Source organism: Ruditapes philippinarum, unplaced genomic scaffold (assembly GCF_026571515.1).
Source record: "Ruditapes philippinarum isolate M1 unplaced genomic scaffold, ASM2657151v2 ctg459_1_1_1_1, whole genome shotgun sequence".
NCBI classification, from domain to species: domain Eukaryota; kingdom Metazoa; phylum Mollusca; class Bivalvia; order Venerida; family Veneridae; genus Ruditapes; species Ruditapes philippinarum.
Window position 1 is genome coordinate 111,809 of NW_026856679.1, and position 25,595 is coordinate 137,403.

The 25,595-nt window shown below is 32.6% G+C and overlaps 1 protein-coding gene across 1 annotated transcript in view; it reads left to right on the forward strand.

The window, feature by feature from the left end:
- Positions 1-24,320, forward strand: part of LOC132747307 (F-box/LRR-repeat protein 5-like) — a 57,452-nt gene extending 33,132 nt beyond the window's left edge. The window contains exon 10 of the mRNA XM_060736655.1: positions 20,978-24,320. The gene's annotated coding sequence lies outside the window, so the exon portion shown is untranslated. The remainder of the gene's footprint in view (positions 1-20,977) is intronic.
- Positions 24,321-25,595: the final 1,275 nt, after the last annotated feature.

Genomic DNA, 25,595 nt, shown 5'->3' on the forward strand with positions numbered 1-25,595 from the left:
CTTGATGATGAAATTAAGTAAGTTATAATAAAGACTTAACTTATTAATTTTAACACAGGTTTGAAAAAAATTATTTGAATAACTTTTAGTTTGCTGCTTTTATCATTAAGGCACCATTTTCTTTATCCTATGACAATAAGTTAAATCATTTTTAATATACATGTAGAGTTTATAATTGGTTAATCATTCTTATAAGTTGGAAATCTGCATCCGTGTTTGGAAAAAAACAGTTTGAGTAAGACTGGTAATTTATGTAATATTTTGTTTGACAGGAGGGAAATAAGCGCTGTATCTGAAGTAACATATAGAGATTAAAGTGCTTATATCATGCTGAGAATCCGAATTATAAGGCTTGTTTTGTGAGACTTTACTTGTATTGAAACATAATAAAACCCTGCAAAATTAAACTATAATTTAACCAGTGCATGGAAAATTTGTAAATTTATAGAGTTAAATGATCTCATTTTCTTATTTATTTACCCCCATCAGTTGTATTTTATAGAGGGATAAAAGATTTATGGGCGAAAGATTTTAGGCAATTGATCTGGAAGATGGAAATGTTTGGATGATGGAAATATTTTGGTGCGGAATAATAAAAGATCTAATCTCAGAGAACAAACAGAAATAGTTTGCAGGCTGTTTGTTGTTAGAGAGAAGGAAGATGTTATAACATAGTGGTTGATTGATTATCTGTGACAAATTCTAGTATTTCCATTCATATCATGTCTACATTGTTTGATGACTCTGAGGCAGGAGCTTTTTTTTCCAGCCTGAAGTTATTACTTATTAGATTATGAATACTTTCAAAACACTGAGGTTGAAGTCATTTAGTGTCTTCAGATGCATAAATTGTGCAGTATCAAGGGGCATTTTTGCCAATCTTTTGAGGGCACTAAATGTGATATAAGTTTGTAGTTTCATTTTTACAATGGCACTTGTCCTAAGTTTGTTATTCATTTTATTGTTATGAGGGCACTAAATGCGATATTAGTTTGTACATGGCACTATTTTTAATGTCCTAAGTTTGTTATTTTATTGTTCTGAGGGTCTTTTTTGTAGAGTTTGTTATTTTATTGTTATATATGAGGGTATTTTTTGCTGAGTTTGTTATTTTGTTGTAATGAGGGTATCTTTTGCTGAATTTGTTGTTATGAGGATATTTTTGCTGAATTTGTAATTTTGTTGTCATAAGGGTATTTTTGCTGAGTTTGTTATTTTTTTGTTATAAGAGTATTTTTGCTCAGTTTCTAATTTTGTTGTTATGAGGTAATTTTTTGCTGAGTTTGTTTATTTATTATTATGAGGACATCAAATTTTTTTAGCTCAACTGTCACAAAGTGACAGGGTGAGCTTTTGTGATCGCTTTTCGTCCGGCGCCCGTCCGTCATCCGTCCGGCGTCCGTCCGTAAACTTTTGCTTTAAATGACATCTCCTCATAAACCACTGAGCCAATTTCATCCAAACTTCACAGGAATGTTCCTTTGGTGGTCACCTTTAAAAATTGTTCAAAGAATTTAATTCCATGCAGAACTCTGGTTGCCATGGCAACCGAAAGAAAAATCTTTAAATATCTTCTTTTAAACAACCCTAAGAGCTAGAGCTTAGATATTTGGCATGAAACATCTTCTAGTGAGTGTCTACCAAGTTTGTTCAAATAAAAGCCCTGGGGTCAAAATTGGCCCCGCCCCTGGGGGTCATTGATTTTCCCTTTATGCATATAGTAAAAACTTAAAAAATCTTCTTTTAAAGAACCCAAAGAGCTAGAGCTAAGATATTTGGCATGAAACATCTTCTAGTGAGTGTCTACCAAGTTTGTTCAAATAAAAGCCCTGGGGTCAAAATTGGCCCCGCCCCGGGGGGTCATTGATTTTCCCTATATGCATATAGTAAAAACTTAAAAAATCTTCTTTTAAAGAACCGTAAGAGCTAGAGCTTAGATGTTAAGCATGAAACATCTTCTAGTGAGTGTCTACCAAGTTTGTTCAAATAAAAGCCCTGGGGTCAAAATTGGCAACGCCCCAGGGGGTCATTGATTTTCCCTATATGCATATAGTAAAAACTTAAAAAATCTTCTTTTAAAGAACCCAAAGAGCTAGAGCTAAGATATTTAGCATGAAACATCTTCTAATGAGTGTCTACCAAGATTGTTCAAATAAAAGCCCTGGGGTCAAAATTGGCCCCGCCCCAGGGGGTCATTGATTTTCCCTATATGCATATAGTAAAAATTTAAAAAATCTTCTTTTAAAGAACTCAATAAGCTAGAGCTAAGATATTTAACATGAAACATGTTTTAATGGGTGTCTACCAAGTATGTTCAAATAAAAGCCCTGGGGTCAAAACTGGCCCCGCCCGGGGGGGTCATTGATTTTCCTTATATGTGTATAGCTAAAACTTAAAAATCTTCTTTGAAAAAACCCAAATAGCTAGAGTTTAGATATTAAGCATGAAACATCTTTAAGTAAATATCTACAAAGTTTGTTCAAATAAAAGCCCGGGGGTCAAAACTGGCCCTGCCCCAGGGCTGTCATTGTTTTTAACTATATGTGTATAGTAAAAACTTTCAAAATCTTCTTTTAAAAAACCCAATGAGCTAGAACTTAGATGTTTAGCATGAAACATCTTCTTATGGGTGTCTACCAAGTCTGTTCAAATAAACAAATAAAAGCCCTTGGGGTAAAAATTGGCCCGGGGGTGGGGGGGGGGCCTGTATACAGGTGAGCGACCTCAGGGTCATCATGGCCCTCTTGTTTTTTTTTGTAATGGGTGCTCTTGCAGCAATTTAGTTGTTTTATCGTTATGAGGACTTGTTTTCCAAGTTTTTATTTCAAAGGCACTTTTCATTTTATGGATTTAATATGCATGAAAGAACTAAGTTATTTGATGTCTATCAATTTAGTGTTAAATGAACTGAATTGCAAAATTACGGTAAAATTTTAAGATGTTAAAAAAAAATCATTATTTATCATTTCTTTTTTATACTTTTTCAGAGAACAATCATTTTAAGGTAATTTCATTTTTTTTTTTATAAAAATAGAACAGACATAAAGAAATCTGATGAATTGTTGAATAAATTCACAAATATAATTTATTTTTAAGTTAAATAGTCAAGGTCATTGTAACAATATCGGGCTCAGGTTAGGAAATAATTGGACTAACTACTAATTGATTAATTTGGCAAAAAATCAGTTTTCCTTCAATTTGAATATGATTAAAGAATGATTGATCATGTTGGTTTAGAATTTTTTTTGTAACAATGTCGCCTTGTTTTTTGTTTGTTTTGTATTTTGTCAACAGCAAATAATTATTATATTGAAAGTTTTACATAAATCTCAAGGTATTCTGTAATAAAAGAGATTATAAATGCATTATGATTATGTACAGTTATAACATTTTGTACATTTATGTTTTAAAAAATCCATGTGCCAAAAATGTATTTAACAAGGTTAGCGCCAGTAATCCATTGTTGCATTAAGCCGATTAGGCCTGCGTGAAAATTTCACAAAGAATATCGGAATTAATTCAACACAAAGGCCCTATACAGTCATTTAATTGCACGAGTGGGTTCCCATTGTATTAATTGTCATGTATTGTTTGGACGAATAGGGGAGGTATACTATATTGTACAATTTATTGTCCAGTCACGCGACTTCCTTGACTCTAGGCTATCATTATCATCATAAACTATAATAATGTATACAGAAAAAATTGGTTAAATAAAAAAAAAAAATAATAATAATAGAAAAAATTATCTAGGATGATATTTGATGATATTTTGGTCTGTATAAGTTGGAAATAATCATTAAACAGGTTTTCAACAAAAAACCGAGCATATATCTATATAACTTATGAAGCTTAAGTATCTTGATTTGTACATTTTTTTTAAGAAAAGTGTTCATGCACAGAAATTATTAAGCAGCAACTGGCAATGCACAAAAACCAAAAGCACACGGTCATATTAGAATGGAAAAAAGTATGAAGTTACAAAAGTGATGTCAGATATAGACACATTATCCAATTGAAAGAAATAGTAAACATGTTTTGATACTTAATTTGTGTTGGTTTTTGATCCAATTTGTCCTATTTACTGTTGATCACTTTCTAGAATGTAGAATTCTTATATCTTACACTAATAATGCTATTCATGCCTCATTTTGAAAATTTCCAAAATGAGACTTTAAACGCAGGAGATTTCCTATACCAACAATGGCTTAAATAATATGCAATGATTTCCTGTTGCCTTGCAGAGTTTACTACAATATACACATTGGATAAACAAACTTATGTGTTACAGACCTATACAAGTCAATGTGTACCTTGTATTGTGATTACAAGCACCTGTTACTTCCAATCTCTGTACCTTATTTGGGCGCCAATATAATTTAACTTGTGTACCTTTTTTGCAAGATCAGGTAGTAGACTTTTTTAACCACTGTGATATAGGTTACTAGTGGGGACTATGTACAAAAATTATACGTATGTACATAGGCATTAAAAAATATTCATATTTAAACAAGGCTTATGGTATTTGTTCTATTAAATTAATTTTTACAAAGCCGTGATTAATATCTTAACTATAAATGTGTCGCAGTGGCATTTTGTGCTGGTTTTATCAATAGCGTTCCATTGTCACGTTTTGCAACCTATGATATGTTTTGCAACCTATGATGTCAGCCTTGTCGATATTTCTTGTACATTTTGTACTTGATAACTAGTTCTTTCTTGATTTTTGCCAGAACATTTTGCATCAAATATTTCCACTAGTAATTAAGTTAAACCTTAATCAGCCACCTTTAATTAAGAATAATTTTTTATTGCATAAATCAAAGTAAGTCATTAACTTATCATGCAATATATTTGCAAGAATTCCAATTCTATCATAACTGATAACCTGACAAGTGTTTTAGCTTAAAAAATGATGAATACTCTTCAATCGGAAGTTAAAGGAAGTGTGCAAAGACATAATTGTCATTACGTTAGTTTATGTGACTGCAGTCTTCAGGGAAGCATTAGTAAGATCTCCAAATGTCATTCACTTTGTTGGATTCCATGATGTAACTACAAAATCAATTCACAATCTTAAAAAGCTTCTGTTTGAAAGTTATCAGACCTGGTGAACACAGGAGTCAGGGAGAAAATTGATATTGATGACCTTCAGAAGAATGATTCAACCCATAATACAGCAGTAACAACATGGCTGTGTCATCAGTGTGCAGTCTGATTCGCCTTAATACTGTTCAGTACTTAAGTCTCTGAATGCAAACCCATGACAAGTAGAATTTTTGTCTCAGGTCAGTAAAATTTTCAAAAACCACCAGCTCAACCAGCCTACGAAAAATTACCAGCCAATCAATGCATTATCTTGGAATGAAATGACAAAATTTCAAATTGAACAGTTTATTCATCCTCATTGCAGGGAAAATAATCACGAAGTTATTGTATGAATCATAATTCTTGACTTAACATTCTATTAGAAACATTAATTTTGAGCTTGTAAAAACATATGCATTCCAGAAGATATTGACAACCACTGGCCTGAATAGCTTGTGGTTTTCTGGCCCTGAATTTTTTGACTGTAATGACTGCCTAAGTTTAGCATTTTGTTTTCAAAAGCCTTCCCATATTTACAATAGACAATTCTTCTCCTTGGCAATAGATCTCTGACATAGAGTCTAATGGTCATTTGTCTCTCACCTCTGATTCACAAATCATGTGGGAGATAAGTTGTTCAAAGTCACTTGCGGCAAAAATTGGTAATAACTGGTTAGTTATCCAAATAAAAAAATGATTGGTTAAATGGATCAACCACCAAGATATGAGGAGAATGCGTAGATAGATAATCAAACAAACAAACATCCATATACAAAGCTGAACAAATCTTTGAAGCAAAGTCAGGGTGGTAAGAGTTATTGATTTGATTGTTAAGAGAAAGAAAAGAGATTATGAACTTATGTTTTAATAAGCTACTTACAGGTTTAAGTAGATTTTAAAATGTATAAAGAATGAGGTATTAAGACCCACTTTATGGTACTTGAAGGTAGTTACAGGGTAAAACAAGGTACATTTAGATGTAGCTTTTGTCAGTTTTCTTGGCAGTTATTATAAAGGTCACACAGTTTTCATAACATAGCGAGCCAAGTTTGACCATCAACCTTGAGAAAAACATGTAATTTCTGAAGGATATTTGCGTGTGGAGTAGAAATGGTTGCTGTAGAATATTATTTTCTAATTGTAATAGTGGTTGTGGCAAATAAAAATTGCCCATTCCATCCATATATAGAGCAAGCCCAGCAAGGACAACCATGGGTTTAAAGAGATCTATTTTAAATACTGTTTTGTAATTCTTGTTTCTATTATAAAAATTTGAGTGTAATTGTTTAATTCACTAGTTAGTGTATTTTATCTGGTATTAACATATTTCATCTGTTATTTGAACTAAAAGATGTAGAAGTTTAACTGGTATTTGAAACAGAAGATGTAGAACCTATGAAGTAGAAGGTTAACTGGTATTTGAAACAGAAGATGTAGAACCTATGAAGTAGAAGGTTAACTGGTATTTGAAACTGAGGATGTAGAACCTATGAAGTAGAAGGTTAACTGGTATTTGAAACTGAGGATGTAGAACCTATGAAGTAGAAGGTTAACTGGTATTTGAAACTGAGGATGTAGAAGTTTAATTGGTATTTGAAACAGAAAATGTAGAAGTTTAACAGAGAAATTCAATAATAGAGCCTATATAGTCAGACTGCACAGATGTGAAGACTGGCCTGGTTCTACACTGGTGGCAAAAGCTTTTTACTTTAATTTTTTTTTTGCAGTTTAAGGGTCAAGATGAAACTTGCCTTACTGAACTCAAGACAAAATATTTCACTTGTTTTGATGTGGGATAAGACAGGATATTACATGATTTATCTATCATTATTTTTATATGTCTGCAGCTGATGCCTTTCCTCTGCAATATATCATGAATTATTCAACATAATTTCCCGACAAAGGATCTGTTAGGAATATAACCGTATAAATGTAACCATAGTAAATACCAGTTAAGACTTACTTTCAGATTAATAAAAAAAAAAAAAATGCCGCCCACTTGTTATTTTCTGCGAGTTACTTGTAATTTGCATACAGATGTGTACAATATCCATCTCTAACAAATAAAGGCGCATTTAAAGTTACAGTTAAATTAATGTTTTAGGCCGAGTGGTTAAGGTCAGTGACTTCAAGCAGCTTGCTCCCCACCACTGTGGGTTCAAATTCCATCAGGAACTTAATGGAATCGTTCATGTGAGGAAGCTGTCCAACTAGCTTACAGAAAGTCGGTGGTTCTACTCAGGTGCCAGTTTGTGACTGAATAATGCATGGACGGTCAACTGAGGTCTTCCTCCACCAGTTAAGCTTGAAAGTTGCCATCTGACCTTGCGGTGCAAAGTAAAACCCAACCAAGGACAAAAAAATTATTACCTTGTTTGTTCTATTGTTAAATGGACAATTTTCCTTTGATTTCAAAAGTATGACATAAATTAATTATAGATATTTTATATTTCAATAACAAAATGCTAATGTATCAAAATGCTAATGTATATAGGCAACCTCTGAGGGTGATCTACTGAGGGTGTTAGAATAAAATGTTAGAATAAAATGTTCACCCGACACTACTTATGTCAACCAAAGCATTAACTGCAGTAGACATTATCTTGTCAAGGGTAAACATTTTGTTCTATCACCCTCAGTGGCATTTGATATTTGTCTTTATAATTATATTGAAAAAAATCAATATTAAAAAGAACATCTAACAGCTAGAACCTTGCACTTGGTATGGGTGTGAGGGGCACTTGATAATGTCAGTGGCACAAAAAATGATGTTGCCATGTGACATTACAGATTGTTACCCTCTGACATCACATAGGGCTTATAATATAGTAAATAAACCATTTGAGGTTTAATAATACACATTGTTTGATGATGCATATATAGCATTTTAACCAGCAAAGTCATGTAAGGTATAATAAGATCGAGTGTCAAACAGTTTATTGTCTGCTCTCACAATTAATTGCCTTAATTATTCCATACTGTAGACACGTGATGTTTGCTTCTAGTAGCGATAAATCTCATCCAGTTATTTCAGACAATGGCAAGTTTTGACTTAAGGATTGAAAATCTTAAGCACATGTTTGCAATACATGTACATATAATTATATATGATACTTTCAAAATAATGCAAAAATTTTCTGATATTGTGTGTATTGATGTTTAGACAGTGTACAAAAAGTCACAGAATTTCATGCTTAAGGGATGTAAAAATCTTGCATGTAAATTAGAATACATATAAAATGTTAAGAGTTGCATTTTACAGCCCATTTAGGCCCAGACCTTTCCTATTACAGGTATTTACATATTAGATAATGTATTCTGTAACACTCCCCTATTTTCTCTAGCACCAGAAGCTGATATGTCCTGTGATAATAACATAACAGAATTAGTTATAACATCCATTTAGTCTGCAATATACAAACCAGGGTCTTGTCTGTGGAAAAACACAACAGTAAACGAGCCTCCAGACATTAATACTGAATCATGTTTTTACAATTGCATTGGCAAATAACGCAGTTACAGGGACATCCTTATAGGATTTCCTCATATCTGTTATAAATGAAATGTGCCAAAATTGAATTAGCACCAAAATTAGTTACCAGTCTGAACAAAATGTACACAGAGTGTTTTTGTTGTTACTGTGTGATTAACCAGAGGCCCTGTAATGCCAATATTTGCATCAGTACCAAAATATTTTTCAAGTTCACTGAGGCCCTGTTATGTCATTTGCAACAAAATTGAATAACAATGTTCTTTAGGTTCATTGAGGCCCTGTGAATAAAATATATTTTACTTTTCCTTCCCAAATTCACAAATTCAAAGCGGGTCAGTGTAATGCCAAAGTTGGTGGACGGGCTTAAACTTTTGGTTTCCACTCAATAACTTAAGTTTGCTTCACCAAACTTGGTGTGTAGGTAGCTTACATCTAGAGGCAGCTTGTGATTGCTACCCAGGTGTCTGTGATCAAGGTCAAGGTCACTGTTACTAAAAATGTTACTAAAAATAGAAATTCAGTTTCCGCTCAATAACTTGAGTTTGCTCTAGCTATTGACACCAAACTTGGTATATGGGTAGCTTATATCAAGACGCAGCCAGGTGTCTGTGATCAAGGTTAATGTATTCAGTTTTCACATAATAACTTGAGTTTTCTTTGACCTTTTGACACCAAACTTGCTGTGTGGCAGCTTTGGATTGCCACTTAGATATCTGGGAGCAAGGTCAAGGTCATTTGCTTACAATAGAATTGCAGCTTCTACTCAATAACTTCAGTGCTTTTGGACCTATTGATTGCTGTCGAATCAAAACTTCGTCGCTGAAAACCTGGTTATTGTCGAATTGCAGCGCTTCTTGTTTTGCTTATTATGAATGATGCCCAAATTGCGAAGTTTCCATTACCTAAGGTTCGTGTATAGTTAGATTTAAATGTTTTGTTCTATTTATTGTTAGATTTTTATTTGAAAACAAATTTATCCCCATTGGTTACTGTAGTGCTTTATTATTGTACAAAAAATAGAAAAATGATTATTTCCTTGTAAATGATAACAACCTGGGAACAATTATTATGTGTTTATTAGGCCATAAAAAATGTCAGGAGCTCTTATGAATTTCTCTCTGTGTTTTATTTATAAAAAAAAGCTGTATTCATTGTGATTTTATAGTATTTTATTGGAGTAGAATTTTACATTTGTATATGAAAATATAAGTGTTATGTTAGAAACAAAATTTTAGGATGGGTTGGAAAAACCTGACGTTATTCAAAGAAGTTGAATATTGGAAATCTGTCTTACTTGACGGCAATTTATTCCTCATGCATCATGAAGAATTATATATCTACAAATTTTGCAAAATGACATATTTACCGGTATTAAACTGTAAATCTTTATATATACAGTTATACTATATGATGTAACAAACTCTTTTCTGGGGAAAAATGACGTAAGCTATGGTAAATGTAGAAATTATGCACACAAAAAATGAATTTTTTAGAACATTATGTAACATGAAACAAATATCAATACTATGGGATTATGAAGCTTTGAAATGCCACTGTGCAGAAATATTCATGAGAAAGGAAAAAAATATCTGTTTTGTTACATATTTATTATCCTACATTAAATATCCTCCATTAAATATTTATAATTGAATAATGATCAGGATAATTACCCTTATTTTTGAAGGGTTGTCATACAGTTTTTGTTTTTTAAGGCAAGCAGTGGTCAAGTGGTTAAGGTCTTTCCCCACAACCTACAGGGATTGTGGGTTCACAAACATGGTTTCTTTATAAGGCACCAGTTCTCTAAAATTAAGCCTGTAGCCTCTTATTTTTTCAGCCTAGAATGTTTCAGTTATTATATTCTAAGATCACACAAAAGTTCAATAAATTCTGTTGTGTAATTTTCTCTTTTCAATATATCTATTTGTAACCATTGCATTCTGCATTATAACTTTGCATTAATTGAAATACAGTCTAATGCCCATGCGACCACGTGTATTAAGCAACTTTTGTCTTAAACGACCACTTTAAATTCCCCCCGATCATTTTCTCTCTATATCTTTAATGTATTAAGTGACTTTTGCTCAACGCGTCCAGCGACCGCTAATTAGTCACCTAATTGAGATCAATCTTTTCATTAAACAACCACTTTTACCTGTCAAGTAATTGTGTTTTAAGAGAACGCCGCCTCGTAATGTCTCAAGCGTCAATAATCAAACACAACAAATAAACGTGTGAAAAACTCTATTTCCCAAACCGTTTTAGCGTATGTAAATGAAGTTAAGTATATGCGTGACGTGTATTATCCAATAATATCAAATAAACAATGCAACGCTCCGCCCTTACTGAGATGGTGTATACTGTACGCTTCGCTTGTTGACATTTAGATTGCATTGAATTGACCTTGAACGTGATCAGCAATTAAATTAATCATAACAATTAGATGTAGTTTGTTTATTTCAAATGAAAAAATGCACAACAGAAAGCATCTTCACTAATAGGGTTTTCGTGTTGGAGTAAAGGAAAAACAACGGAGAAGTTAAAACATTCTCGAAAAAATGTCAAACATGTACGTAATGGATCAAAACTGTTTTGTCAATAAATATCAGAAGGTTATTTTTTACATAAGCATCCATTTAGATGATTATCGGAGCGTACAAATTATTCAAAATTTATATAAGTTGAAAAATATTCCCACCGCATAAGAAAGATATCATTTATAAATTTTGACTTTTATATCATGCTTTGTCTCAAGAGACCGTTTCATTAAGCGACCGTTTTGGGTGTTTCCCTTGCGCGGTCGCTTAATACAAGTTTGACTGTATTAATTGAATTACAGCTTTTAATTGACCTCTTTCCATCTCTGGGACTGTCCATTATTATTTAAGCAGATTCAAAATAGAAATTTAAAGTATGTCACCCAACAGAGTAAAGGCTGGTCAGACTGCATTGAAGTATAGGTACTGATGGCATAGGTTAATAACTTTCAGTTTCACCAGAGTGAGTTTCACTATTTTTCTGGACGATGGACCTCTTAGATATATACAGTAAACTTCACATATAGCGAACACTGTTATAGCGAACTTCCGGTTATAAGGAACAAATTTTTTTGGCCCGAATTTTGCCCTTCTTTATTTAATGTAAAAAAATACGGTTACAGCGAACACGGTTATAAGGAATTATCGCTTATAAGGAACTCATTTTTTAGTCCCAATGCCATAAAAAGTACAGAAAATTACACTTTTATAACGAACTCCAAAATATCGGCTATCCGTAAATAGATCACGCATTTTCTACCTTCGTTTTCATCGGCACAGATTAAAACTTGGCCGAATGTAGCGGATATATTAGGAACAAATAATGATGATGACAGTCAATCATCCGAAGACGTGATCTATTTAGATGATCTGCCGGTTGTGTCAAAAAAATAAGCTATTGATTGTATGCATAAGATTAGGTCATACTTCGTGTCTAATGCACATGTTGAAGAAACAGTTTTAAAAAGTTTATTGGAAATTGAATTTAACCCGAAGAGTTGTAAACATTCCTAAACTAAAATTAGCGACTTCTTCAAAGCAAAGTGATTATTTTTGTGCATGATACTGTATTGTTAATAAATAACAATATTGCATATATGGTACATATCATATATACATGTAATCTTATAGATATATTTATACATAAAAATTATATTAAAAAGAAACATCATTGCAATTAATCCTTTTTTTCTTTATTAAATCAATATAAGGGAGACAACATTGACGAACCCAAGAGTTATTTCTCTTAATTAAGTGCTCTTCAAAATCGAGGACGATGGTAAACAATTAGTTCGTTATATGTAAACTGTTCGCTATAAAAACTTCTGATACAAGGAACTAATTCGCTATATGCTTACAAGGAACTCCGGATATAAGGAACAGATTTCGAATGTCCCAATGAGTTCGTTATAAGCGGAGTTTACTGTATGCATAATAAGTAAATTATTGTTTAGGTGAAGTAATTGTATTGGCTGCTTTAAATCAGTCAGTTATATAAGTTAGATGTATTTTATGACCTGAGAATATGATGTGAGGCAATTAATACCTTATATAACATAACAAAGCACCTGATGTCAAATGTTGAAATGTATCCTCAAGTGACATTGCAGGTTTTGAAAGATTGTTATGTTATATAATGTATGATAAAAAAGCAGAAATAATGTATTGTATATGAAAAAGATGTTGATACTGTTAAATGTATGTGAAAATTTGAATTCTATAGACCATGCAGTAATATCAAGGCAAATGTCTCGAAAATATCAAAGCAGTTGTTGCAGTAATGTCAAGGTAAATGTCACAATATCAAGGCAAATTTCACAAATGTTGCAGTAATATCAAGGCCAATGTCTCAAAAATATCAAAGCAGTTGTTGCAGTAATGTCAAGGTAAATGTCACAATATCAAGGCAAATTTCACAAATATCACAGTAATATCAAGGCAAAAATATGTCTCAAAAATATCAAAGCAAATTTCGCAGTAATGTCAAGGTAAATGTCACAGTAATATCAAGGCAAATGTCTCAAAAATATCAAGGCAAATGTCTCAAAAATATCAAAGCAAATTTCGCAGTAATGTCAAGGTAAATGTCACAGTAATATCAAGGCAAATATTGTTCTGTAACACAATGCATCATTATTTCAGAGAAGGCTAACTTTTATAAAGTAACATGTCTTGGTCAGGAACATTTAAGTTATATAATGGACAGATATATTGCGTTAATTTAGACAAGAACAGCAATATAAAGTCTGATGAGGACAGATACATCCTCAGAGGGAAAATACAAGTGCGAATTACTTCTACAGGCTGATAGGTTGCTGGACAAAGCTAAATGTCAAGATTGTTTGGAGATGATTGTATCAAATGTTTTCTTGTTTAACTGATCTTATAAAGCAAGGTTTTAGACACTCAAGATTTCAGTGGGAGTCTTTTATCTCCACTTTATTTCATATGAACAGCAAAGCAGCCCTTTATTTCATACATTAGAAAATTCTACTTTTACTTGAATTTCCTCTTGATATGTACCAAATTATTGAATGAGCCTCGTCATGACAAAACCAACATAGTGCGTTTGGGACCAGCATGGATCCACTGACCAGCCTGTGCATCCACGCAGGCTGGTCTGGATCCATGCTGGTCGCAAACCAATTATGTTGGTTTTGTCATGATGCGGTTCAAATGTTTGATGACTCCTGGTCTCCTTTCCCTTTTCTGGATTTCTGTAAAGTTTTCTCAAGAAAAGTCAGTTAAGTAACATGGTCAGATGTGCATATTATTTAAAGTCTGTGCCATGTGTAGCCAGTACAAAATATGTTGTTTACTTCATTAGAAAGGGGCCATGATGTCGAGAATGCACAAGATGCATATTTTAAATTAAGTTACATTCATTGTAAGTTATAAAACAGTTCAACTGAAACTTCACCTTTGATACACTGATTCCATACAATAAAACTTTCATGTGTGAACTAACCTGCATGTTATTAACTTGGAAACAAAATTGTACTTTCATGGTAATGTTAATGTAATAACATTATTCCAAATTTTGTCATAAATGGTGTTCTGTTAAAAAATTGTTTTCGCCTGACAGTCTGAAATAAGGTGTCTGTTAGAGCATAAAGTTAGTGATAAATGAACTGCAATGTCAATATTCCGACGAGACAAATGACTTCCTCTCCGTGAGCTTGCATAAATCACACTCGGATTGTTCACGTTATTAAGTCAGTGTCTGTTTCATCACTTGTTTCGTGTTATATCCAGTATAAGCAAAAATTTAGCATCATTTTTTTAGCCCCTCACTTAAAGCTGGGCATATAGATTAGCTGTTGTCCTATAGACAAATATCTAGTTTCAGCATATTTTGTATGTTTTCTTGGTCAAGTTTTAATGGTCAAACTTTATTTATAGAGGATATTGAATGAGTGTAGGTTTAATACTAAATTTATTGAACGAGTTGAATAAAATCATATTATGCGCGCCTCTGGCGAGCATAATATTTTTTTATTCAACGAGTTCAATAAATTTAGTATTGAATCTACACAAATATAATATTCTATTTATCACATATATTAAAAAAGAACGGTAAACTTTTAACAAGAGTCACTTTATTTGACGCGCCTTGAGTGGTAACCCTAACATTAGCGCGCTTTAACGCTATGTTTATAGCACAAATGACGTGACGTCAAAGTGTTATTGCACTAGTGTAATATCGTCTAGTGTAATATCGTTTTTATATGCCCGTTTGAAAAACGGGACGTATTATGGGAACGCCCCTGGCGGTCGGGCGGGCGGCGTCCAATTTTGTCCGGAGCATATCTCCTACATGTATGGAGGGATTTTAATGAAACTTCATAGAAATGTTCACCACTATGAGGAGCAGTGTCGCGCACATGAACCAGGTCTCTAGGTCAAAGGTCAAGGTCACACTTAGAGCTCATTGAAAAATGCTTGTCCGGAGCAAAACTTCCACATGTATAGAGGGATTTCAATATTACTTGGCACAAATGTTCACCATTGTGAGGCGGAGTGTCGCGCGCAAGATTCAGGTCCTTGCGGCCAAGGTCAAGGTCACACATAGAGGTCAAAGTTCAGATAAAAATATGAAGATGTGTATATGGACCATTTAGTCATCATTTATTGAGGGATTGTAACACAAATGGTCATTATCAAGACTATGGCTGTGATACATATAATTTAGGTCAATATATACAAGGTCAAGGTCACTAAAGATGATGAAATAGCCAGATTTTGTCCGGAGCATATCTCCTACACGCATGGAGGGATTTTAATGAAATTTCATAGAAATGTTCACCATTACGAGAAGCCATGTCACGCACATGAACTAGGTCTCTAGGTCAAAGGTCAAGGTCACACTTAGAGGTCATTGAAAAACGCTTGTCCGGAGCAAAACTTCCACATGCATAGAGGGATTTCAATATAACTTGGCACAAATGTGAGGCGGAGTGTCGCGCACAAAATTCAGGTCCCTGTAGCCAAGGTCAAGGTCACACATAGAGGTCAAAGTTTAGATAAAAATATGAAGATGTGTATAGGGACGATTTAATCATCATTTATTGAGGGATTGTAACACAAATGGTCATTATCATGACTACGGCTGTGACACATGTACTTTAGGTCAATATATGCAAGGTCAAGGTCACTAAAGATGGTGAAATATCCAGATTTTGTCTGGAGCATATCTCCTACATGTATGGAAGAATTTTTATAATACTTTATGGAAATGTTCACCACCATGATATGTATTGCTCCATGCATGATCCAGGTCTCCAGGTCAAAACTCAAGGTCACACTTAGAGCTCATTGAAAAACGCATGTCCGGAGCAAAACTTCTACATTCATAGGGGGATTTCAATATAACTTGGCACAAATGTTCACCATTGTGAGGCTGAGTGTCGCACGCAAAATTCAGATCCCTGGGACCAAAGTCAAGGTTACACATAGAGGTCAAAGTTCAGATAAAAATTTGAAGATGTGTATAGGGACCATTTAGTCATCATTTATTGATGGATTGTAGCACAAATGGTAACTATCATGACTACAGGTGTGACACATTTAATTTAGGTTAATATTTGCAAGGTCAAGGTCACTGGAGATGATTAAATATCCAGATGTTGTCCCGAGCATATTTTCTACATGCATGGAGGAACTTTAATGTTACTTTATAGAATTGTTCACCACCATGAGACGTAGTGCCCTGCACATGAACCAAGTCTCTAGGTCAAAGGTGAAGGTCACAGTTAGAGCTCATAGAAAAACGCTTGTCTGGAGCAAAACTTCTACATGCATAGAGGGATTTCAATATAATTTGGCACAAATGTTCATCATTGTGAGGCTGAGTGCCGTGCATAAAATTCAGGTCCCTACGACCAAGGTCAAGGTCACACATCCTGTGCATATCTTCCCTACTGATTTGTTTTAAGGTTCATTTAACAACACAGTGCCAAGAATAAAAACTTGCTTGCTAGATAACACTTATCCATAATGCCCCCATCTCCATCTAAAGCTTTCGTAAACGGGCGTATTTTGTGACTATGGCACCCTTGTTATAAAATGGCTTTATTACACTCCTGCGCCGCGGTTTATGTGATAAATTAATTTATCATACACATTAAAGTGACATGACATGAGAAGACTGGAAATATTTTCCTGAGATTTGTGCACCATCTGATGTAGATTTAGACCAATAGCTATTGAACAAATTTTCAGATAATTCCCTCTCATTGTTTTCCCAGAGTTATGATTTTTATTGTACAAAATTACCCAAATTTTCAATGCTTTTCACTCAAATTGAGCAAAATCGCAAGTATATTTCTTTGCAGAATTGATTTCAAAGCCCCACTAGATACTTCAATAATTATGGAAAAAAACAACAACAGAAATCTTACATGGTGCTAAGTAAAATCAAAAGTTGTTTTGTGTATTGATCTTAGAAATTGTTTGATCTTATTTCAGAATTTTGAACCTTGTTAATAATAATCAATGCAGTGGTGGTTTCATATTAGCACTCTGTAATGTATTGGGTATTGTGTTCCCATTAATTAGATTGTCATTTCCTTCTCCCAGTCCCTCTCTTTATGTACTTTAACAAAAGAGCAGGTGCTTTTTCTGGTACAATTATTCTGCTAATGTATGATATATATACAGAAACAATTCTGAGGAAGAAGGGTACTTGTTTGTTAAATGGGCTAATTTGAACAATTTCCTGGGCGATCGTTAGCATAGTCAGTAATTGATTATATTGACCAAAATTAAAGAAAAGGAGGAAATTGTTAATGGTGTAGATATATTCGGACATGAAAAAGTAGCAAAAAAATACTATAAATGTTCGGGTAATGTTAAAGTGACCTTAATTGAAATTTCTGATACATATATGTATATCTTGAATGAGGCTGAGTTAATTGAGAACCTTTGATCTTGATAAGCTGGAATATCCTTTGTAAGGTTTTATTTGCATTGTACATAGAAGTATATGTGTAAAAAAAAAAATATTGCTGTAAAAGAACTTTCAGTATTTTTGTTTCAGTTGTAAGTAGATCTTAGGCCAGACTTATCATGTTCTGCAATGTCATATTCTGAACAACATTGCTGGATCAGAATTTTCAGTAATTTTGTTTCATTTGTAAGTTGATCGTCGGGTCTACCGCAAGAAATCAGCCTTTTGTCATATTTTACTAATCTGATCCACATTGTTGATCGTAGGAGTTACCAAAAATTTTAATGTATCCAATTTGTTGTCCCTTATATCTTCAATATTTTGTATTGTGTATGAGGTAATGAAATTGTGATGGTACATGTATTTTGTTGTAAATCCATCATTTAAGATAAAATTTTATTTTAAATTAAGAAAATATAAATTACAAAGAATTTCATGCTCCACAATATGTACAAGACTTGAATTGAAGGATTGTTGAGTGCCCGATATTTTCATAATAAGAGTCAAAAGAAATGAAGCAAAAAGTATTGTATATAATTGAAACATTGTATTCAATATTAATAGAGGTATCACATGAACAGAAGGTTGGAAAACTTTCCAGTACCAATGATTAAAACATTAGTTTGTTTTTGGTGCTGTACCAATTTGAAGAGTTAGTTGACCTTTTTACATTCCTTTTATGATAGAACCATGTATTAATATTTCAAAGGAAATTATTTAACACAGTGAAATTGAAAAAAAACTTGTTTGGTGGTTTCTAAATAATTGATGGCTGCTCCCTGATTGAATATATTAGAAAGACTTGCTGATCAATATACAACAGATGGGTAATAAATTACTATCATCTCACCTCTAAAGTCAGTCACCTATTGCAGAGTGCTCAAGTTGAATGTACCTCAGATCATAGCATTTTGAACTTGGTCTTCTGCAAGAAAACATAAGATTTAGATTGGTGAATGTTTGCCGGCAGTTTGTCAACGGGATGTAAAAATGTAAAAAATGACCACTGTATGTAACTAGTACATTTTAGCTTGACTATTTAAAGGACATAAAGAGGTATTGTACTTACCCTGGTGTCGGTGACTGCTTCAATGCCTTACTTAAGTTCAGTTTTTGCATGGAAATTGTTATCTCAAAACTAATTAAGGGAACAAGTTGAAACTTCACTCCATTGTTCTCTGTGTTTATCTAACATGATAGACATAGGTTCCATAACTCTTTAGTTACCATTTTACAGACTGATGCCCCTTTTCTTACTGTCAAGCACAGAGAATAGTTAAAGGCACTGTTTTATGGACAGTTTTTGTTCAAGGGATTCCAACCAATTAGAATGATTCTCAGAAAATACTCTGACTTATTTTGTCAAAACTAAGTGCTTAGATCATTTTTGGCAGAATTATGGCCCTTAATTTTTTTTCTAATGCAATATTGGCAGTAAAACACTTGTTTTTGTGTTGGAATGTTATTTCTATACTAATTTAGTTTTCAGTACTTCTAATTAGAATTAAAAAAGGAATGAGTCCATTTTAGAAAGTCACTGGAGTAAAATTATAGGACTGGTAGATTGAAAAATGTGATATTTAACATTTTCAGCATCAAAATAGATAGATGAGATAAATGAATTATTTTGTGATGACATTAGATTGAGACAAATGAGAAAAAGGAGGTTAATGAATTATCCTTGAGGGAAATCTCTAAAAGCAAATCTATACCTTTCCTTTCTTTTGAAGTGAAACTGGGTATTGAAATGAAAGTCCTAATAAAATAGGTCTAAGTCCATCAGTATGGATAGAAATGGACTGGCCTTTAATTGGAGTGTTTTGTGACTTGGTTTACTTCACCCTTAAAGGGAGACATGGGCAAAATTTTCATTTGTTCGTTTTCAATTTTTCATTCATTATTCTGTAAATGTCCTCAAAATGAATATACTTAAGGCAGTCACAGGAACAAATCATTTCTCATTATAAAGTATTTAATTATGGTTTTCTAACCTGACCCAGAGCGTTAAGATTTCACAACAGTTGTCACAGTGAACTTTGGAAATGTTAAAAAATGTCAAATGAATGACTTAGACTTGTTTCAATCATGCAATATCCACAGTATCTGTTATTGAAACTTCCAAGGTTTGTTCAAGTCACAAAACTTGTTTTAAAACTACTCTGTGATTGTGTCGGCTTCTAAATTTCGTTCAACATATATAAATATATTTACACTTCAAACCCAATATATATAAACTTTAATGCAGAAATTCATGCTGGGATTTTAAAAAATGCCATTTTAGCGTGATTAATAAGTTCATAAGATCATTTTAATATTTTTGTCGTTAATTTGCCTCTGAGTATCCCTTTAACCTGCTAGTAGAAACCTGGGACTTAAGTATCATTTTAGGTCGCAGCAGAAACTGAATATACCCATGTGACCAGTGCAGACCTGAGCATTATTTATTAGCTCGACTATTCGATAAGAATAAGTAGAGCTATTGCAGTCACCCGAGCGACAGCGTCGGCGTCGGCGTAACCACTTATGTTAAAGTTTTTGTAATAGTTCAAATATTTTCAAAGTCCATAGACATATGGCTTTGAAACTTTGCACACTTGTTCACCATCATGACCCCAACCTGTAGACAGGAGGAGGTAACTCTATCAAGCATTTTGACAGAATTATGCCCCTTTTTCGACTTAGAATTTACGTTAAAGTTTTTGTAATAGTTCAAATATTTTCAAAGTCCATTGACATATGGCTTTGAAACTTTGCACACTTGTTCACCATCATGACCCCAACCTGTAGACAGGAGGAGGTAACTCTATCAAGCATTTTGACAGAATTATGCCCCTTTTTCGACTTAGAATTTACGTTAAAGTTTTTGTAATAGTTCGAATATTTTCAAAGTCCATTGACATATGGCTTTGAAACTTTGCACACTTGTTCACCATCATGACCCCAACCTGTAAACAGGAGAAGGTAACTCTATCAAGCATTTTTTTTACTATCAAGCACTAAGAATAGTCTAGTGTTGCTGTCCTACCGACAGCTCTTGTAATAGCCTATACAGTTTGTCATGCTGGCTGTTTAATCAGTACATATTTTGAAACTTTCACAAAAAATGATGAATCGTCTTGTCCAAATTGAAAGATGGACAAATCCATGTAAGATATTTAGCATGTTATGGGTAAAACATTGGTATGTACGAGAGTTTTCACCTTACCAGAATTTTGGTATAACTTCAAAATACAAATAGAACAAGTTTATTGCGTAAGTTTAGACTGGTAAATTAAATTGTTAAGGTTACTGTAAATTATAGGGAGAGAAGGTAGTACAAAAATAAATCTGTTATAATATATACAGTTCCTTGGAAAAATTGTTATATGGTTTTATGATAAATGATTATGTAACTATTGATTATATTTTCAGACTGACAAGATCACAGAGGCAGGACAGACATATTGAAAAGCCAGATGTTAAACTACGATTGAAAGTTACAGATGTTTTTATCAAAGTGTCATCTGCAATTGAAAGCTGTGGACGGAAGCCAAATAAAAGCATAATTTACAATTTTTTCTTTAAAATTTTATGTCACATTTGTGTGTGCTATTACTTTTTGACGATCATTATTTGTTTATGCATGCATTGGTTGGATAAAGAAATCATATTTTAGCTTATACTACATCATACAAAAAAATGTATCCAGAAAATTTTATTCAAAATATATTTTTTCGTTATAGTTATATCGGGTGAAATTAAGTTGTGATTCACTTTAAAACATGATTGTGAAGGAATAAACTTTCTTGAAAAAAAAATATTATTACTGTTTGCCAATTTGTATTGAGAAAATATATTTTAATGCCTATTACAAGATTTTATGCAATGTGAAATGAATAAATAAATAATAATTACAAATGTATACGAAATTATATAAAAGATTTATAACAGTTGAATTAATGTAGGTATGATCATAAACAAACACAGTTTTTTAAAACATGTTTTGCTTAATTTAGCTTCTTCTTTTACTAATTTAATATCAGTATACCAAGAAGTAACCATTTTCCTGCTGAGTTTATGATAATGAATTAGTTTTGTACCATTTTGTGTCAAAGGTCATGTATCATGAATAAAAGGTAGCTTATCAAAATGTGATTTGAATGAAGAAGTTTGCACTTACTGACTGGTACAGTATCCAAAAACACTTGATGAGTGGACTGCATTTTAAAGGAGCTCCACTTAGGTTAAAAAGCCTAACAATATGAAAGTGTGAAATTCATACAAAGATTACCGTAAGTAAAGCACTTAAAATTGAGACATCTTCAAATGATTATAGTGAAATATACTCAAAATTAAATTGAAAATCGATTTTTTTTTGTGCGATTGTTAGTCTGATTTTCGTGAAAAACAATGCAACGCTTTTAATTTTTGGGCCATTTTGAACAATAAAAATGATTATTCTGGAAAACAAGGTTAGGGAATGATTTGAAAATTTTCACACTAGTTATCTAAATGGAACACAAATCTCGGAAAAAATATTTCCTGTCCTGTTATGTTAAAAATCTTCAGTGGAGTCCCTTTAAGGTAGAAATTGCTTGGGTGAAAGATACAAATAAAATGTACACATATATATTCTTTTGAAAATGTTTTTTAATAAGGATTTATCATATTTTATGTTAGAAATAACTTATTTGTTTGTATATTATGTGGAAATCCTGTGCATTTGTCCTGTTTTTTTTTAATGAAGTCCCTGTTGTTGTTTTTTCATGAGAAGTATAATAAATTGAACTCTTATTCTTGTTTTGCTTTTTAAATGAAACTGTATAATTTGTCAGTTTAAAATATTTTGCAATCAAAGAACGAGAATGAATCCGTCAAGAGCCCGGAGTCAGGTCATTCTTCATGGGGGACATGATTAAGATTAGCTTGGTGCTTATGTTGGTGTTGCTTAGTTACAGTCAGTATTGATGTGATTTGTATGAAATGCAGGTACATTTCCTAAAATGTTAACATATAATAATTATAGTCATCATTTCAGGGTGGTTTGTGTTTTTACTATAGTTTTGTTATTTGTAACCATTTATGGTGGAATTTTCATAATATGTTACAGGGTTAACAAAGATCTAAATAAGCAGAAACAAACTTCATTTTTGTTTTATATTTTTCCTTATTTTATAACATACATTATCTGGGAAATGGACTATTTTACAGCTACCATAGTCCCATTTGTTTTAACAAGACACACTATACTATTGGAAGAATCATTCAAAGTAAAAGAAGATAGTTTATTAGATTTTTATAACATTTTAAAGTATATAAAGCTGTATATCTGCTGCAAAAATATTTTATTTGAATTTTAAAAAAGAATGAATACTTCCATGATGCTTGTACAACATGTATAAAAAAAATATGGTAGTATATTGCTTAAAAGTGAATGGCGCATTGCAACAATACATCATTGCTTAACAACCCTACAGCAGCATAATATTTTGTTCCAGAACATTTTATTCTGTTTACATACAATATATATGTGTATTAAATAATATAAACATTTTATGTTACAGCTTTAAAAAATGGACGATAAGATTATGGAAATAGTATAATTTTAAAGTTGATGAATTTATAAAAGTATTTCATAAGATCTAGCTTTATACCCTTTAAATATCTTATTATTGAATTTTTTGTGTCATACTTGTAGACCCCTTATAAGACAGGGATCAAATTTACATCTGAATAGTCATGTAACCCTTTTCCTACTGAATTTCTCTAATATATTTGCCGGGCTTTGAAATTTGAAACAGTCCATTAAAATTTAAAATAATGTAATTGACAACATAAAAAATTAAGCTGCCAATATTACATAATTATACTTACCTGTGCTGTCTGACCAGGCCCGAAGGTTATTAAAGAAATTCTCCAAGCTTAAACTAAGATCTCAGGTATTTGATTGGTCAGAAACTGTCACAGAATGTACACTAACCAATGAAAATCCTGGGACTTACGACAGAACTCAGAAAAAAGATTTATAATCTCGAGGCTCTTTTTTGCTGGTATAATCTCGATTTTTGATATTTTAAAATTTAGTTCTCATAACTGTTGAATGGTCTGTTTCAGATTCAAACCATGGCAAATCCATTACATAAAGCTTGCAGGTTAAGCTGGTTGAATAGCAACCATGCTAGAAGTAAAAGAAACATTATACATGTATTTAAGCCGTGCCATGACAAAACCAACATAATGGGTTTGCGACCAGCATGGATCCAGACCAGCCTGCGCATCCGTGCAGTCTGGTCAGGATCAATGCTGTTCGCTTACCAACCTTTTTACAAGTAGAGAAACTGATAGCGAACAGCATAGATCCTGATCAATCAGACTGCACGGATGCACAGGCTGGTCTGGATCCATGCTGCTAGCAAACGCACTATGTTGGTTTTGTCGGGACGCGGCTCATTTGTCAATTGACATATTATTTATATTTTAACTATATATAACTACTGTACATTTAACTTTATCCAGTGACGCATTTGATGCTAGATATATTTAGATTCTAGAATGAGAAATTGATATCCATTTTGTATAAGTTTTCAATAGAAAATCAGAATCTTTTGTTATTATTGTTGTTGTTGAAATGTTATATTATTTTCATGTGGTGCATTGTTTTTTGGCATATTTTTGTTATGTTTGATTATAATATCATATTGTGTAACGCAGGTATCTGTTATGTTTTACACTTGATATATGTAGTCCAAAGAAATACAGTCATTTTCATTTCCAATATAGTTTTATGTTTTAATTTTACTGATGAGATATTTATAGAGTAATGTTGATGTTTATTTCTAAATGTCAAAACGTTCCCTTCCTTCCACTTGCTAAATTGACATGGCTGACAACATCCCTTTCATGAATAGTTAGTGAAGGGGCTGATGGGTTGATAAGCTGTACTCCTCTCAACGTAGGGAATGTGAGAGTTTAAACCCTGCTATATCACATTCATGAACCGAACATTTTCCATTTAACACATGTGCCCACCCCCTTTGCCACCATCTCTCGCTAATTAGTTAACAAATATATTTTAAAACACAATTTTATAGTTCTAATTAGCATGCCCCCTCCCCGCTTTGAAAGAAAAGCAAGCCCCTAGGTGTTGTTAAATGGAAACAATACGGTAAGTTGACTTGAGAGTGATTCACAAATTTAGCTAAAATAAGACAATTTAAACTGATAGTTGTATACGTTCATTTAATTTATTTATTTACTCATTTTCAAAACTCAGAGATGTCAAATTTTCTACTTTTTTTGTTAGAGAATGAAAGATTTGCATGACACAGAATGGAGATAATTTGCAGAATTGTAAGGAGTTGGACCGTATCATTTATTTAAATTCTTACTACCACCTTACATTAGAAAGCTTTTTGCAGAGGAAATGACATTACCGTCTCAACTTATAATCTACCAATAATCAATTTAAAGCAAGGTTATCAGTAAAAAAAATCATTGTTATTGATAGATGTTTTAATTGTTTAGTAACAGAACATGTTTTTATGAAAATAATATTTTAATCAATTCAACCTTAACAAACTTGATTTATCTTGCAATTGTAAATATTAAAGCAGCAGAGAAGTTACATTTTCATTTAAACGCTTCCTACAATATGTTACATCTGAAATCTTTAATGGAGAGCAACTGATGTACATACTTGATTTAAAGCTACCAAGGTTATTGGTAAAATAGTCATTGTTATTAACAGTATTTTTAATGTTTTAGAAATAGAACATATTTTATAAAAAAGAAATTTTTAATCAGTTCAACCTCTTCAAACTTGATTTATCTTGGAATTCTTAAACTAAAACTGCCGCAAGAAATCAGGTAATTTATCCAATTTAAAGCTAATCAATATGGAACAGCTCTCTATTGCCTTAGCGGGTAGAAACTTTTTATTGAGTGTTTTCCATTAAGGTAAAATGGCATAGACTCTATGAAATGTTAATTGCGAGGAAAAAAATCAGGTTAATATCTTAAATCGTTCCAGGATATTGGGAAAAATATTGGT